The 17,500-nt window shown below is 43.6% G+C and overlaps 1 long non-coding RNA gene across 1 annotated transcript in view; it reads right to left on the bottom strand.

The window, feature by feature from the left end:
- LOC118966117 (uncharacterized) overlaps positions 1-10,695 on the bottom strand; it is a 14,840-nt gene extending 4,145 nt beyond the window's left edge. Inside the window, exons 1-2 of the long non-coding RNA XR_005053376.2 lie at positions 10,381-10,695; positions 5,612-5,745 (exon numbers count right to left, since the gene is read on the bottom strand). This is a non-coding gene — a long non-coding RNA (uncharacterized LOC118966117). The remainder of the gene's footprint in view (positions 1-5,611; positions 5,746-10,380) is intronic.
- Positions 10,696-17,500: the final 6,805 nt, after the last annotated feature.

The raw sequence follows: 17,500 nt of genomic DNA, 5'->3' as shown, positions 1-17,500 counted from the left end.
CTGTATAGGGTAGTTAAGTCTGTTCTCTGTATAGGGTAGTTAGGTCTGTTATCTGTATAGGGTAGTTAGGTCTGTTATCTGTATAGGGTAGTTAAGTCTGTTATCTGTATAGGGTAGTTAGGTCTGTTATCTTATCTGTATAGGGTAGTTAGGTCTGTTCTCTGTATAGGGTAGTTAGGTCTGTTATCTGTATAGGGTAGTTAGGACTGTTATCTTATCTGTATAGGGTATTTAGGTCTGTTATCTGTATAGGGTAGTTAGGTCTGTTATCTGTATAGGGTAGTTAAGTCTGTTATCCGTATAGGGTAGTTAGGACTGTTATCTTATCTGTATAGGGTAGTTAGGACTGTTATCTTATCTGTATAGGGTAGTTAGGACTGTTATCTGTATAGGGTAGTTAGGACTGTTATCTGTATAGGGTAGTTATGACTGTTATGTTATCTGTATAGGGTAGTTAGGTCTGTTATCTTATCTGTATTGGATAGTTAGGTCTGTTATCTGTATAGGATAGTTAGGACTGTTATCCGTATAGGGTAGTTAGGACTGTTATCTGTATAGGGTAGTTATGACTGTTATCTTATCTGTATACGGTAGTTAGGACTGTTATCTTATCTGTATACGGTAGTTAGGAATGTTATCTGGATAGGGTAGTTAGGTCTGTTATCTGTATAGGGTAGTTAGGGCTGTTATCTGTATAGGGTAGTTAGGACTGTTCTCTGTATAGGGTAGTTAGGTCTGTTATCTGTATAGGGTAGTTAGGTCTGTTATCTGTATAGGGTAGTTAGGACTGTTATATGTATAGGGTAGTTAGGACTGTTATCTGTATAGGGTAGTTAGGACTGTTATCTGTATAGGGTAGTTAGGACTGTTATCTGTATAGGGTAGTTAGGACTGTTATCATATATGTATAGGATAGTTAGGTCTGTTATCTTATCTGTATAGGGTAGTTAGGACTGTTATCTGTATAGGGTAGTTATGACTGTTATGTTATCTGTATAGGGTAGTTAGGACTGTTATCTGTATAGGGTAGTTAGGACTGTTATCTGTATAGGGTAGTTAGGACTGTTATCTGTATAAGGTAGTTAGGACTGTTATCTGTATAGGGTAGTTAGGACTGTTATCATATATGCATAGGATAGTTAGGTATGTTATCTGTATAGGGTAGTTAGGACTGTTATCTGTATAGGGTAGTTAGGACTGTTATCTTATCTGTGTAGGGTAGTTAGGCGTGTTATCTTTTTGTGGCATGGCTTATCGCCCTGGGTTACCCACAACTGGGTTAACTAAAACTGGTGGGTTTCCTGAGTCACATTTGAACATGTTCTATAGGAGCTGGGTTTGAGGTATTGTTCTGTTACCAGGGAAGTATTAGCTTTGACAACAAACCCATGGCAATTTCTTTCTTGCTCTTTTATCACCTCACTAGGAGTGATATTTATTGACATAACTGTGCATTGTAATAAAAATAGTTTTGCTTGTCAGTACAGTGCTCTCTCTCTCTCACTGCCCCTCTCTCTCTCTCACAGCTCCTATCTCTCTCTCTCTTTCTCTCTCTCTCTCTCTGTCTCTCTCTCTCTCTCTCTCTCTCACTGCTCCTATCTGTCTCTCTCTCTCTGTCTCTCTCTCTCTCTCTCTCTCACAGCTCCTCTTGTCTCTCTTTCTGTCTCTGTCTCTCTCTCTTTCTTTCTCTCTCTCTCTCTCTCTCTCTCTCTCTTTGTCTCTCTCTCTCTCTCTCTCTCACTGCTCCTATCTGTCTCTCTCTCTCTCTGTCTCTCTCTCTCTCTCTCTCTCACTGCTCCTCTTGTCTCTCTTTCTGTCTCTGTCTCTCTCTCTCTCTCTCTTTCTCTCTGTCTCTCTCTCTCTCTCACTACCTCTCTCTCTCTCTCAATTCAATTCAAGGGGCTTTATTGGCATGGGAAACACATGTTAACATTGTCAAAGCAAGTGAAGTAGATAAAAAGTGAAATAAACAAAAGAATGAACAGTAAACATTACACTCACAGAAGTTAGAAAATAATGATGGTTACGGTGTTGTAACCATGTGCAAATGGTTAAAGTACAAAGGGAAATATGTGTCTCTAATATGGTCATACATTGGGCAGGAGGTTTGGAAGTGGAGCTCAGTTTCCACCTCATTTTGTGGGCAGTGAGCACATAGCCTGTCTTCTCTTGAGAGCCATGTCTGCCTACGGCGGCCTTTCTCAATAGCAAGGCTATGCTCACTGAAACTGTACATATTAAAGATTTCCTTAAGTTTGGGTCAGTCACAGTGTTCAGGTATTCTGCCGCTGTGTACTCTCTGTGTAGGGCCAAATAACATTCTAGTTTGCTCTGTTTTTTTTTTGTAAATTCTTTCCAATGTGTCAAGTAATTATCTTTTGGTTTTCTCACGATTTGGTTGGGTCTAATTGTGCTGCTGTCCTGGGGCTCTGTGGGGTGTGTTTGTGTTTGTGAACAGAGCCCCAAGACCAGCTTGCTTAGGGGACTCTTCTCCAGGTTCATCTCTCTGTAGGTGATGGCTTTGTTATAGAAGGTTTGGGAATCGCTTCCTTTTAGGAGGTTGTAGAATTTAACGTCTCTTTTCTGGATTTTGATAATTAGCGGGCATCGGCCTGATTCTGCTCTGCATGCATTATTTGGTGTTCTACGTTGTACACGTAGGGTATTTTTGCAGAATTCTGCGTGCAGAGTCTCAATTTGGTGTTTGTTCCATTTTGTGAATTCTTGGTTGGTGAGCGGACCCCAGACCTCACAACCATAAAGGGCAATGAGTTCTATTACTGATTCAATTATTTTTTGCCAGATCCTAATTGGTATATAACATTTTATGTTCCTTTTGTTGGCATACAATGCCCTTCTTGCCTTGTCTCTCAGATCGTTCACAGCTTTGTGGAAGTTACCTGTGGCGCTGATGTTTAGGCCAAGGTATGTATAGTTTTATGTGTGCTCCAGGGCAACGGTGTCTAGATGGAAATTGTATTTGTGGTCCTGCGACTGGACCTTTTTTGGAACAGCATTATTTTGGTCTTACTGAGATTTACTGTCAGGTCCCAGGTCTGAGAATCTGTGCAGAACATCTAGGTGCTGCTGTAGGCCCTCCTTGGTTGGTGACAGAAGCACCAGATCATCAGCAAACAGCAGACATTTGACTTCTGATTCTAGTAGGGTGAGGCCGGGTGCTGCAGACTGTTCTAGTGCCCTCGCCAATTGTTGAGGAGCTCGGGCTTAAGCTGCATCCCTGTCTCACCCCACGGCCCTATGGGAGGAAATGTGTGTGTTTTTTTCCTATTCTAACCACATACTTGTTGTTTGTGTGTACATGGATTTTATAATGTCATATGTTTTACCCCCAACACCACTTTCCATCAATTTATATAGCAGACCCTCATGCTAAATTGAGTCAAAGTCTTTTTTGAAATCAACAAAACATGAGAAGACTTTGCCTTTGTTTTGGTTTGTTTCTTTGTCAATTAGGGTGTTTTGGGTGAATACGTGCTCTGTTGTAAGGTACTTTGGTAAAAAGCCAATTTGTAATTTGCTCAGTACATTGTTTTCACTGAGGAAATGTATGAGTATGCTGTTAATGATAATGCAGAGGATTTTCCCAAGGTTACTGTTGACACATATCCCACGATAGTTATTGGGGTCAAATTTGTCTCCACTTTTGTGGATTGGGGTGATCAGTCCTTAGTTCCAAATATTGGGGAAGATGCCAGAGCTAAGGATGATGTTAAAGAGTTTTAGTATAGCCAATTGGAATTTGTTGTCTGTATATTTGATCATTTCATTGAGCATACCATCTCTCTACCGCTCTCTCTCTCTCTCTCTTTCTCTCTTTCTGTCTCGCTCTCTGTTTCTCTTTGTCTTTCTCTATCTGTCTCTCTCACACACACAACAGTCTGGCAGTCAGTCACACTCCCGTCTCATTCCTCAGGCTGAGAACAAAGTCAACAATAAGATGTTATAGAATATTGAGATACCATATTCCACACACCAGCTACACTACATGTTGTCATATTAGATGGTGTCTCTCCTTACTCAAGATGATGGCTTTTAAACCATCTCTTCATCTTAAACATCTTGTAGAAATGAACTGATAAAAGCTGTTTCTATCAGGAAGTGGTGGTTTATGAATAGACAGATCAGAGGACTGTATGAGGACTCCCGAGTGCTAGAGGCATCATTACAGACACCCTGGTTTGAATCCAGGCTGTATCACAACCGGCTGTGATTGGGAGTCCAATCGGGCGGCGTACAATTGGCCCAGCGTCGTCCGGGTTTGGGGTCATTGTAAATAAGAATTTGTTTTTGACTGCCTTACCTAGTTAAAACTTTAAAAAGTAGGGAGAAGAATAGACAGATGAAGAGAACAGACATGAGGTCATCTGTTCAAAAGGGCATTAGTGCAGGGAAACATACTTAGTGTTTACTGTGACCAGATGAAGCATACTTAAGTGTTTACTGTGACCAGATGAAGCATACTTAAGTGTTTACCGTGACCGCAGGGAACATCGCCTTTAATAGTCAATCGCGCTATAAAGATGAACATCGCCTTTAATTGTCAATCGCGCTATAAAGCTGAACATCGCCTTTAATAGTCAATCGCGCTATAAAGCTGAACATCGCCTTTAATTGTCAATCGCGCTATAAAGCTGAACATCGCCTTTAATAGTCAATCGCGCTATAAAGATGAACATCGCCTTTAATTGTCAATCGCGCTATAAAGCTGAACATCGCCTTTAATAGTCAATCGTGCTATAAAGCTGAACATCGCCTTTAAATAGTCAATCGCGCTATAAAGCTGAACATCGCCTTTAATAGTCAATCGCGCTATAAAGCTGAACATCGCCTTTAATTGTCAATCGTGCTATAAAGCTGAACATCGCCTTTAATTGTCAATCGTGCTATAAAGCTGAACATCGCCTTTAAATAGTCAATCGCGCTATAAAGCTGAACATCGCCTTTAATAGTCAATTGCGCTATAAAGCTGAACATCGGCAATACAGATTGAACAGGGCCGCATTCTCTCTACAATATGTCTGTCTCACTGTCTCACCTTGGCTTGTGTTTGTAATTCAACAGTTTTACCTCACAGACACAAGCATCAAGCTTTATTTTTATTAATTTTTAAAAATGTATTTAACCTTTATTTAACTAGGCAAGTCAGTTAAGAACAAATTCTTATTTTACCATGGCGACCTACCTGGACGATGCTGGGCCAATTGTGCGCCACCCTATGGGACTCCCAGTCACAGCCGGTTGTGATACAGCCTGGAAGGAATCAAACCAGGGTCTGTAGTGACGCCTCTAGCACTGAGATGCAGTGCCTTAGATCGCTGTGCCACATCGGGAGCTTTAACACTCTTAGTTACCACAAAACACTAACACTGTTGACTCGGTAACTACCTACCTGCTTGTGTAGTTTGGAGAGATGGGAAGAACATCCAGGGATCCTAATTACACATATCTGATCTGTAATGATTTACTACAGGACTTACTGAATATGACATCTGTTGACGGGCTCTTTTCTTCCCTTCTATGTGCCTACATCAAAGGCCAGATCACTGTTCATTATATGCACCACAAATAGAAAACGAATAGCGTCTCTTACCCAAGTCTGCCTGCTTCCCACCTTGGTAACCGTTGTGCTTCCTCTGTGGCAGCTGGTAGGTAAGTGGAGGAAGCCTGCTGTCTCGGCTGATGAAGAGGAGGTTTCACTGTGAAGGGGAATCCCCAAGAGCTAGACTAGAGGAGCAGAGAAAATAAGTACCTTTTAAAAAATGAAAAAAATCTTTAGTAATATTGTCCATTGACTTACTTTTGCTCCTTTTCAGGAGGAAAGGTCATTTATAAACTTTCTCCAGCCAATAGGAAATATGACAATAATGTGTGTGTTTTTAGTCATTCATAGAGGACAGTCCAGAGGGTGGAAGTGTATAATTGGTAACTCGCTGTTACAGATGCACTTATTGTACGATAAAAATGACCCTTTACCCGGAGATTACATGGTCAAACAGAGATTACATGGTCAAACAGAGATGACATGGTCAAACAGAGATTACATGGTCAAACAGAGATGACATGGTCAAACAGAGATTACATGGTCAAACAGAGATGACATGGTCAAACAGAGATGACATGGTCAAACAGAGATGACATGGTCAAACAGAGATGACATGGTCAAACAGAGATTACATGGTCAAACAGAGATGACATGGTCAAACAGAGATTACATGGTCAAACAGAGATGACATGGTCAAACAGAGATTACATGGTCAAACAGAGATGACATGGTCAAACAGAGATGACATGGTCAAACAGAGATTACATGGTCAAACAGAGATGACATGGTCAAACAGAGATGACATGGTCAAACAGAGATTACATGGTCAAACAGAGATGACATGGTCAAACAGAGATTACATGGTCAAACAGAGATGACATGGTCAAACAGAGATGACATGGTCAAACAGAGATGACATGGTCAAACAGAGATTACATGGTCAAACAGAGATGACATGGTCAAACAGAGATGACATGGTCAAACAGAGATGACATGGTCAAACAGAGATTACAAACGGTAACGACACAGTAATAATTTATGAGTTACTTCTGTTTCTGTCTGTGGGATGTTTTTGGGGAAACAAGCACCACCTCTTTTTCACCCCAGTATCTCTACTTTCACATCATCATCACTTCAGTGTTAATTTGCTAAATTGTAATTACGGTGCTACTATTGGCCTATTTATTGCATCACCTCCTCACGCCATTTAGACACACTGTCTATAGTCTTTCTTTTCCCCCCCTACTGTATTATTGACTGTATGTGTGTTTACTCCATGTGTAACTCTGTGTTGTTGTTTGTGTCGCACTGCTTTGCTTTATCTTGGCCAGGTCGCAATTGTAAATGAAAACTTGTTCTCAACTGCCCTACCTGGTTAAATAAAGGTGTTCTCAACTAGCCTACCTGGTTAAATAAAGGTGTTCTCAACTAGCCTACCTGGTTAAATAAAGGTGTTCTCAACTAGCCTACCTGGTTAAATAAAGTTGTTCTCAACTGCCCTACCTGGTTAAATAAAGGTGTTCTCAACTAGCCTACCTGGTTAAATAAAGGTGTTCTCAACTGCCCTACCTGGTTAAATAAAGGTGTTCTCAACTGCCCTACCTGGTTAAATAAAGGTGTTCTCAACTGCCCTACCTGGTTAAATAAAGGTGTTCTCAACTGCCCTACCTGGTTAAATAAAGGTGTTCTCAACTGCCCTACCTGGTTAAATAAAGGTGTTCTCAACTAGCCTACCTGGTTAAATAAAGGTGTTCTCAACTGCCCTACCTGGTTAAATAAAGGTGTTCTCAACTAGCCTACCTGGTTAAATAAAGGTGTTCTCAACTAGCCTACCTGGTTAAATAAAGGTGTTCTCAACTGGCCTACCTGGTTAAATAAAGGTGTTCTCAACTGGCCTACCTGGTTAAATAAAGGTGTTCTCAACTAGCCTACCTGGTTAAATAAAGGTGTTCTCAACTGACCTACCTGGTTAAATAAAGGTGTTCTCAACTGCCCTACCTGGTTAAATAAAGGTGTTCTCAACTGCCCTACCTGGTTAAATAAAGGTGTTCTCAACTGCCCTACCTGGTTAAATAAAGGTGTTCTCAACTAGCCTACCTGGTTAAATAAAGGTGTTCTCAACTAGCCTACCTGGTTAAATAAAGGTGTTCTCAACTAGCCTACCTGGTTAAATAAAGGTGTTCTCAACTGCCCTACCTGGTTAAATAAAGGTGTTCTCAACTAGCCTACCTGGTTAAATAAAGGTGTTCTCAACTGACCTACCTGGTTAAATAAAGGTGTTCTCAACTAGCCTACCTGGTTAAATAAAGGTGTTCTCAACTAGCCTACCTGGTTAAATAAAGGTGTTCTCAACTGGCCTACCTGGTTAAATAAAGGTGTTCTCAACTGGCCTACCTGGTTAAATAAAGGTGTTCTCAACTAGCCTACCTGGTTAAATAAAGGTGTTCTCAACTGACCTACCTGGTTAAATAAAGGTGTTCTCAACTGCCCTACCTGGTTAAATAAAGGTGTTCTCAACTGCCCTACCTGGTTAAATAAAGGTGTTCTCAACTGCCCTACCTGGTTAAATAAAGGTGTTCTCAACTAGCCTACCTGGTTAAATAAAGGTGTTCTCAACTAGCCTACCTGGTTAAATAAAGGTGTTCTCAACTAGCCTACCTGGTTAAATAAAGGTGTTCTCAACTGCCCTACCTGGTTAAATAAAGGTGTTCTCAACTAGCCTACCTGGTTAAATAAAGGTGTTCTCAACTGACCTACCTGGTTAAATAAAGGTGTTCTCAACTAGCCTACCTGGTTAAATAAAGGTGTTCTCAACTAGCCTACCTGGTTAAATAAAGGTGTTCTCAACTAGCCTACCTGGTTAAATAAAGGTGTTCTCAACTAGCCTACCTGGTTAAATAAAGGTGTTCTCAACTGGCCTACCTGGTTAAATAAAGGTGTTCTCAACTGGCCTACCTGGTTAAATAAAGGTGTTCTCAACTGGCCTACCTGGTTAAATAAAGGTGTTCTCAACTAGCCTACCTGGTTAAATAAAGGTGTTCTCAACTAGCCTACCTGGTTAAATAAAGGTGTTCTCAACTAACTAATAAAGGGGAAATAAAAAAATAAAAAACAATAAAAAAACAAGGCTACCATTACATACTGTAGCTACATGCTAGTGGAACAGTAGACTACCATTACATACTGTAGCTACATGCTAGTGGAACAGTAGACTACCATTAAATACTGTAGCTACATGCCAGTGGAACAGTAGACTACCATTAAATACTGTAGCTACATGCTAGTGGAACAGTAGACTACCATTAAATACTGTAGCTACATGCTAGTGGAACAGTAGACTACCATTAAATACTGTAGCTACATGCTAGTGGAACAGTAGACTACCATTAAATACTGTAGCTACATGCCAGTGGAACAGTAGACTACCATTAAATACTGTAGCTACATGCTAGTGGAACAGTAGACTACCATTAAATACTGTAGCTACATGCTAGTGGAACAGTAGACTACCATTAAATACTGTAGCTACATGCCAGTGGAACAGTAGACTACCATTAAATACTGTAGCTACATGCCAGTGGAACAGTAGACTACCATTAAATACTGTAGCTACATGCTAGTGGAACAGTAGACTACCATTAAATACTGTAGCTACATGCCAGTGGAACAGTAGACTACCATTAAATACTGTAGCTACATGCTAGTGGAACAGTAGACTACCATTAAATACTGTAGCTACATGCTAGTGGAACAGTAGACTACCATTAAATACTGTAGCTACATGCCAGTGGAACAGTAGACTACCATTAAATACTGTAGCTACATGCTAGTGGAACAGTAGACTACCATTAAATACTGTAGCTACATGCTAGTGGAACAGTAGACTACCATTAAATACTGTAGCTACATGCCAGTGGAACAGTAGACTACCATTACATACTGTAGCTACATGCCAGTGGAACAGTAGACTACCATTAAATACTGTAGCTACATGCTAGTGGAACAGTAGACTACCATTAAATACTGTAGCTACATGCTAGTGGAACAGTAGACTACCATTAAATACTGTAGCTACATGCTAGTGGAACAGTAGACTACCATTACATACTGTAGCTACATGCCAGTGGAACAGTAGACTACCATTAAATACTGTAGCTACATGCTAGTGGAACAGTAGACTACCATTAAATACTGTAGCTACATGCCAGTGGAACAGTAGACTACCATTAAATACTGTAGCTACATGCTAGTGGAACAGTAGACTACCATTAAATACTGTAGCTACATGCCAGTGGAACAGTAGACTACCATTAAATACTGTAGCTACATGCTAGTGGAACAGTAGACTACCATTAAATACTGTAGCTACATGCCAGTGGAACAATAGACTACCATTAAATACTGTAGCTACATGCTAGTGGAACAGTAGACTACCATTAAATACTGTAGCTACATGCCAGTGGAACAGTAGACTACCATTAAATACTGTAGCTACATGCCAGTGGAACAATAGACTACCATTAAATACTGTAGCTACATGCTAGTGGAACAGTAGACTACCATTAAATACTGTAGCTACATGCCAGTGGAACAGTAGACTACCATTAAATACTGTAGCTACATGCCAGTGGAACAGTAGACTACCATTAAATACTGTAGCTACATGCCAGTGGAACAGTGAAATGTCATTTTCTCTTTTCAGTAGTGTATAAGTAAGAGACCAGCAGTTATTTGAGAGAGCTAGTAGAGGGTACTTACAGTATGATTAGGCTAAAAGAAGTCCATTCAGAAGGGAACATATTAAACATTAGACTTACCAGTAAAGTAGTGTTTGGATCGAGGACAGATTATAGACTGGCTACAGCTGAAGATCCAGGGTCCTGTTCTGGTTCTGTTCTGGTTCTGTTCTGAGTGTCCAGGACAGTCAACTGCCAGTGTTGAGCCGCTCTGCTGGTTCTTGTTTGTCTGCCCGAGGGTCACTTCAAGCAGGGATGGTGAAAGACATTGAGGGCAGGGCTCAAGGCTCTCTCTCCTTCCTTGGCCAGGCGAGCCCAGTACAAGTCGAGGCATGTTTCAACAAGCACAGCTCAGCCAGCCCAGGCAGAGGACATCAGAGTGAATCTACTCACACACTGTAGGTGGGAGGAGAGGGGAGGAGCAGAGTGAGAGTGAGGGGGGGGGGGGTCATATAGTATGGTTATAAAACCTTGTAGGAGCATATCAGAAACAAACCAACAGAAGTGGAAAGATCCAGAAAGACTGACTGTTGGAGGAACTTTAAACTGACATGTATAATGTGTCAGAAAATGTATGATATTGATCTCTAAAACGTATGTACTATTTCCCCTTCAGATAGTTTTCACTTTTTAAAATGTCTGTTGTTCTCCTCTTTCCGCACCCTCACTGCAGTTGAGGTCACTCACTACACGTAGAATAGACCTACTGGATTTTCTGGAGCGAAACTGCATAATTCAGCGTTTTACTTTTCCAGAAAACATCTTCAATGACCAGCAGCTACAGGAATTATAAATAGTTTGGCAAATATGTAATAGTGGTAGAATCTGCATGACTCTGGTAGCCTTCTCTAGGGGAGAATCTCAATTACATCCTCTTCTCGCTCCTCAACCCCCTTCTCAAAACCCATTGGATGAGAAAGCCATAGGTCCCCCTCCCCTACTGATCTTCCCCTCCAATGGGATTTGAGAATGAAGCAAGGGAGGGAGGGAGGGACGCAAGGAATATGCAATTGAGATTCTCCCAAAGTCTCTGCGTAGGATAGTCCTAGGGCTTTATTCAAGCAGAAGCATAACAGGTTCCATGATAGAAATGTGAAGGTCATTTGAGATTGAGCAGACATGTGTAGTAGTGTTTAACGTAAATGCAGTCTCCTCTGAAAGCACGAACACTGCCTTTAAATTTCAATCACGCTGTAAAGCCGAACTTCCGCAATGCGGATTGAATAGAGCCCTTACTCTGCTGATGCTGCTCGTTTACATCCAGAAAACACACACTGCAGACTACCTACAATTACCAACAGGCCTACATGAATTACCAATGGCAACCATGAATATTAATTACCAATAGGCCTACATTAACTACCAATGGCAACCATTAATATTAATTACCAACAGGCCTACATGAATTACCAATGGCAACCATGCATATTAATTACCAACAGGCCTACATGAACTACCAATGGCAACCATGAATATGAATTACCAATGGCAACCATGAATATGAATTACCAATGGCAACCATGAATATGAATTACCAATGGCAACCATGAATATGAATTACCAATGGCAACCATGCATATTAATATGGTTAAGACATGACATCGTGGATGAAGATGCTCAATTCACATAAAAAGTGTATGTTTTATGTTTTTAGGGGAAAAAAACCATTTACACATTTTTTTCTGAAGAAAATAAATCTCATTATATTTCTAATGAAATGTATCAAGAACTACCTTCAGTGGTAGATGATGGCAATGGAAGGGGCTCTAGATGTTAAACTGGGAAGGTCGCATAATATTTCTCCTTTTCTATAATTAGGAAAATTGCAGCCGTGCAAAAAAGACAAGGATATTGTTTTTTGGCAAAACGTTTCCTGATTTATCTTGGATATGCGCAACCTGATCTGGAGCACCGCCCAATGTGTTGCAGGTAGATCTCTGACTCTCAAACCTGATCTGGAGCACCGCCCAACGTGTTGCAGGTAGATCTCTGACTCTCAAACTGTATCATGTCACTTTTTGTGTCAAATGCTAATTTCCAGATCACTGTAAAATTATAAGGTCTCTCTCTCTGTCTCTCTCCTCTCTCCTCACTCTCCTCTCTCCTCTCTCCTCTCTCCTCACTCTCCTCTCTCCTCACTCTCTCCTCTCTCCTCACTCACCTCTCTCTCTCCTCTCTCTCTCCTCTCTCTCTCCTCACTCTCTCCTCACTCTCTCCTCTCTCTCTCCTCTCACTCTCTCTCCTCTCTCCTCAATCTCTCCTCTCTCCTCACTCACCTCTCTCTCCTCACTCTCTCCTCGCTCTCCTCTCTCCTCACTCTCTCCTCGCTCTCCTCTCTCCTCACTCTCTCCTCTCTCCCCTCTCCTCACTCTCTCCTCTCTCCCCTCTCCTCACTCTCTCCTCTCTCCCCTCTCTCTCCTCTCTCTCTCTCTCCTCTCTCTCTCCTCTCTCCTCTCACTCTGTGTGTGGATGTGTGTCCCAGCTACCCCTCTGCAGTAGAGAGAGAGAGAGAGAGAGAGAGAGAGAGAGAGAGATGGAACCAGAGAAGGTATAGCTCCAGTAAGGTACAGAGAAGGTATAGCTCCAGTAAGGTACAGAGAAGGTATAGCTCCACAACTTCCACTAGAGCAGTGATGACCTCACAGTACCCTCCAGTGGAACTCAGAGTGGAACTGCTCTATTCCCCGTGTAGTGCACTATACAGGGAATAGGGTGCAGTTTGGGATACACACTACATCTCGTTCAAGTAGAAGCTATAGAATAATCCGCTGGATGTTGATTGTGCATGATATCGTTGATTAAGTTTTTTTTATATATATTTTTTTATATATAAAATCAGAGCTGGGTTTATAATGTAAATGTATCATGTTTTAATATATGCTATATTATGCCCTTGTAACCTCCAGTGCAGCTCAGCGATCCTTCTGTAAAAGCTACTTTAGTATTAATCAGCTGTATATTCCTGCTGACAGGAGGAACTGTGATGATGATAATATAGGGCTGTAACTGAACAAGATCATTTTAATACCGTGGCATTATTTTATGAAATCAGATATAGTTTATATTTTCATTACTATATACCCTTTTGGTTTGGTGAGATCATGATAACCAAATCATTCATAATGCGTATTTATCTGCTTTAAAAATAAAAAAAAATCCTAAATAAGCATTACAATTTTATTTTTATTTTTATTTTTTGTAATAAAAGAAAATCAAACTGTTGTTACAACCTCATCATATCATTCCTCACTTTTAACACGTTCACTTCTGGCACATATATTGAAGGAGGCCCCAACTGCCCCACAGTTGCACACATCTATCTATCCCTCCCTCTTGGAGGGTAACGTGCCAGTGGGGGAAACGAGAGGAAAAAAAGAGAGAACTCTTACCCCAGCAAGTTCAAAGCTTGCTGCATTTATTACATCATCAGGAAGTGGAGCTAGCGCCTGAATGGGACAATGCACCATTAGGGGGAGAGGAGAGGAGAAAAAGGGAGGAGAGGAGGAGGAGAGAAGAAAGGGGGAGGAGAGGAGAAAGGGGGAGGAGAGGAGAAAGGGGGAGGAGAGAAGAAAGGGGGAGGAGAAGAGAGGAGGATGAGAGGAGAGACTAAAGGAGGAGGAGAGAGGGATGAGAGGCGAGGAGGACAGTCAGGCAGGCAGCTGATCTGGTAAATGAACGGTCGTACACCCCCCCCCCCCTTCCTCCTTCTGGGCCTCCTCCTGCTCACGCAGGTATCTCCCCCATCCCCCCCCCCCCCCCCCTGCTCCTTGTCCTCTCCCCAACTCACTCACCCCCAGCCTGTAGACAGACCGCTCAAAGCCGGCCAGTAGCTACCTCTCTCTCTCTGCACCATGTGACTGCTGACTAGAGTGTGCCTGCCTACTGCCACGATAGTCCAACCAGCACTGCAGAATTCAGCAACTGAGCTAACTGTTCACACTGCTGCAGGACACTGCAGGGCTGCTGCTGTTTTCTGTTCTGCTGGCTGGCTGATGCTCACACACACACACATACACACACACACACACACACACACACACACACACACACACACTCTTTTCCCTCACTCAGGCAAATTGCTCAAGGATGATGGAGAGTGGTAATGGTGGGACAGAACAGAACCAGTGCTCTGCTGCTGCCTACAGTTTTAGGAGGGGTAAGAGGAAGGGAGTGGGAGAGGGGGAAGGAGGAGGGCTAGGGGGAAGGAGGAGGGCTAGGGGGAAAGAGGAGGGGTAGGGGGTAGAAGGAGGGGGAGGAGGAAAGGGGGAGGGGTCCTGAATTACATAGGTGCAGAGCAGTATGATTGTGATGCACTGTGGAGGGGCAATGGGACTCTTGAGAGATTGGGGGAGGGAGAGATGGAGAGGGAGAGAGACAGAGACTACAGTAAAAGGAAACTAGAGAGGAGGAGAAGGGGGAGGGAGGGAGAGATGGAGAGAGAGAGAGAGAGAAATGGAGAGAGAGAGAGACTACAGTAAAAGGAAACTAGAGAGGAGGGAGGGAGGGAGGGAGGGAGGGAGGGAGGGAGGGAGGGAGGGAGGGAGGGAGGGAGGGAGGGAGGGAGGGGGTGAGAGAGACTACAGTAAAAGGAAACTAGAGAGGAGGGGAAGGGGGAGGGTTGAGGTGCAAGGAAAGAACATCAGGTGAGTGCGGCAATTTGATTTCTGTCAGTGCAGCTGCAGCAGAGCACCCCCCCCCCCCAATCAGGAGAGACAGAGAACCCCCCGCCCCCTCAGTAAAAATAAGAGACAGAGAGACAAAGACCCCCCTTAGTAAAACTGCAGATGTTAAGAATGATGGCAGTTCTGGCACGGATGTGAAAGTACGTTATAGTATCAGCCGCCTGTCCTCTGTCCTGTCCTCTGTCCTGTCCTCTGTCCTGTTCTCTGTCCTGTCCTCTGTCCTGTCCCCTGTCCTGGCCTGTCCTGTTCTCTGTCCTGTCCTCTGTCCTGTTCTCTGTCCTGTCCTCTGTCCTGTTCTCTGTCCTGTCCTCTGTCCTGTCCTCTGTCCTGTTCTCTGTCTTGTCCTCTGTCCTGTCCTCTGTCCTGTCCTCTGTCCTGTCCTCTGTCCTGTCCTCTGTCCTGTTCTCTGTCCTGTCCTCTGTCCTGTCCCCTGTCCTGGCCTGTCCTGTTCTCTGTCCTGTCCTCTGTCCTGTTCTCTGTCCTGTCCTCTGTCCTGTTCTCTGTCCTGTCCTCTGTCCTGTCCTCTGTCCTGGCCTCTGTCCTGTCCTCTGTCCTGTCCTCTGTCTTGTTCTCTGTCCTGTCCTGTCCTCTGTCCTGTCCTCTGTCCTGTTCTCTGTCCTGGCCTCTGTCCTGTCCTCTGTCCTGGCCTGTCCAGTCCTCTGGCCTGTCCTCTGTCTTGTTCTCTGTCCTGTCCTGTCCTCTGTCCTGTCCTCTGTCCTATACTCTGTCCTGTCCTTTGTCCTGTCCTCTGTCCTGATCTGTCCAGTTCTCTACCATGTCCTCTGTCCTGTCCTCTGTCCTGTCCTCTGTCCTGGCCTGTCCAGTCCTCTGTCCTGTCCCCTGTCCTGACCTGTCCTGTCCTCTGTCCTGTCCTCTGTCCTGTCCTCTGTCCTGGCCTGTCCAGTCCTCTGTCCTGTCCTCTGTCTTGGCCTGTCCTATCCTCTGTCCTGTCCTCTGTCCTGTCCTCTGTCCTGGCCTGTCCAGTCCTCTGTCTTGTTCTCTGTCCTATACTCTGTCCTGTCCTCTGTCCTGGCCTGTCCAGTCCTCTGGCCTGTCCTCTGTCCTGTCCTCTGTCCTCTGTCCTAACTACAGATATTTATCCTCATCCTCACGCTACTGAAGAGATGTTCTTTGCTCTTTTGTTCTCATGGAAGACTCAATCAATCAATCAATCAATCAATCAATCAATCAATCGTTATTTATAAAACCCTTTTTTTAAATGTCAGCAGTTGTCACAATATTCTTCACAGTTACCTGGCCTAAACCCCAACAACCTGGCCTAAACCCCAACAACCTGGCCTAAACCCCAACAACCTGGCCTAAACCCCAACAACCTGGCCTAAACCCCAACAACCTGGCCTAAACCCCAACAACCTGGCCTGGCCTAAACCCCAACAACCTGGCCTAAACCCCAACAACCTTGCCTAAACCCCAACAACCTTGCCTAAACCCCAACAACCTGGCCTAAACCCCAACAACCTGGCCTAAACCCCAACAACCTGGCATGGCCTAAACCCCAACAATGTGGCCTAAACCCCAACAACCTGGCCTGGCCTAAACCCCAACAACCTGGCCTAAACCCCAACAACCTGGCCTAAACCCCAACAACCTGGCCTAAACCCCAACAACCTGGCCTAAACTCTAACAACCTGGCATAAACCCTAACAACCTGGCCTGGCCTAAACCCCAACAACCTGGCCTAAACCCCAACAACCTGGCCTGTTCTAAACCCCAACAACCTGGCCTAAACCCCAACAACCTGGACTAAACCCCAACAACCCGGCCTAAACCCCAACAACCTGGCCTAAACCCTAACAACCTGGCCTAAACCACAACAACCTGGCCTAAACCCCAACAACCTGGCCTAAACCCTAACAACCTGGCCTAAACCCCAACAACCTGGCCTAAACCCCAACAACCTGGCCTAAACCCCAACAACCTGGCCTAAACCCTAACAACCTGGCCTAAACCCTAACAACCTGGCCCCAAACTCCAACAAACTGCCCGGGATGACAAAGGAAAGGCCATTTTCTTTCAAGGTCTTAACACAGTGACCTAAAGATGAACCCCTAACCCTGCACACCAATCAGAAAGACCACCACCTGGATTCACAATGAACCTCTAGGTTGCAGGTGAGCACTAGTTCAGGTACCCTTAACTTCACCTTCACTCAGACATAAACTAAACAAACAAAATAACAGGATCATCTATTCTAATGGTCTTTGGGGGCAATACACAATATCGATACACAAGCACGATCAATCATTCAATCAAATGTATTTTATGAAAACCCTTTTAGTAACATCAGTAGTTGTCACAAAGTGCTTTACAGGTTACCCGGCCTAAAAAACCCCAAAGAGCAAACACTAACCTAGAGTCCTAGAGGGTGATGAGAGAGAGAGAGAGAGAGGGAGAGAGAGAGAGAGAGGGAGGGAGAGAGAGAGAGAACAAGGACAAAAAGAGAGAGCGAGAGAGAGCAAAGAGAGAGAGAGGGAGAGAGACAGAAAGGAGAGAGAGAG

This window comes from Oncorhynchus mykiss, chromosome 9 (assembly GCF_057628025.1).
Source record: "Oncorhynchus mykiss isolate SJ-2025 chromosome 9, ASM5762802v1, whole genome shotgun sequence".
NCBI classification, from domain to species: Eukaryota; Metazoa; Chordata; class Actinopteri; order Salmoniformes; family Salmonidae; genus Oncorhynchus; species Oncorhynchus mykiss.
Note: the sequence above shows the minus strand (reverse complement) of the source record. Positions and strands in the feature narration are given on the sequence as shown.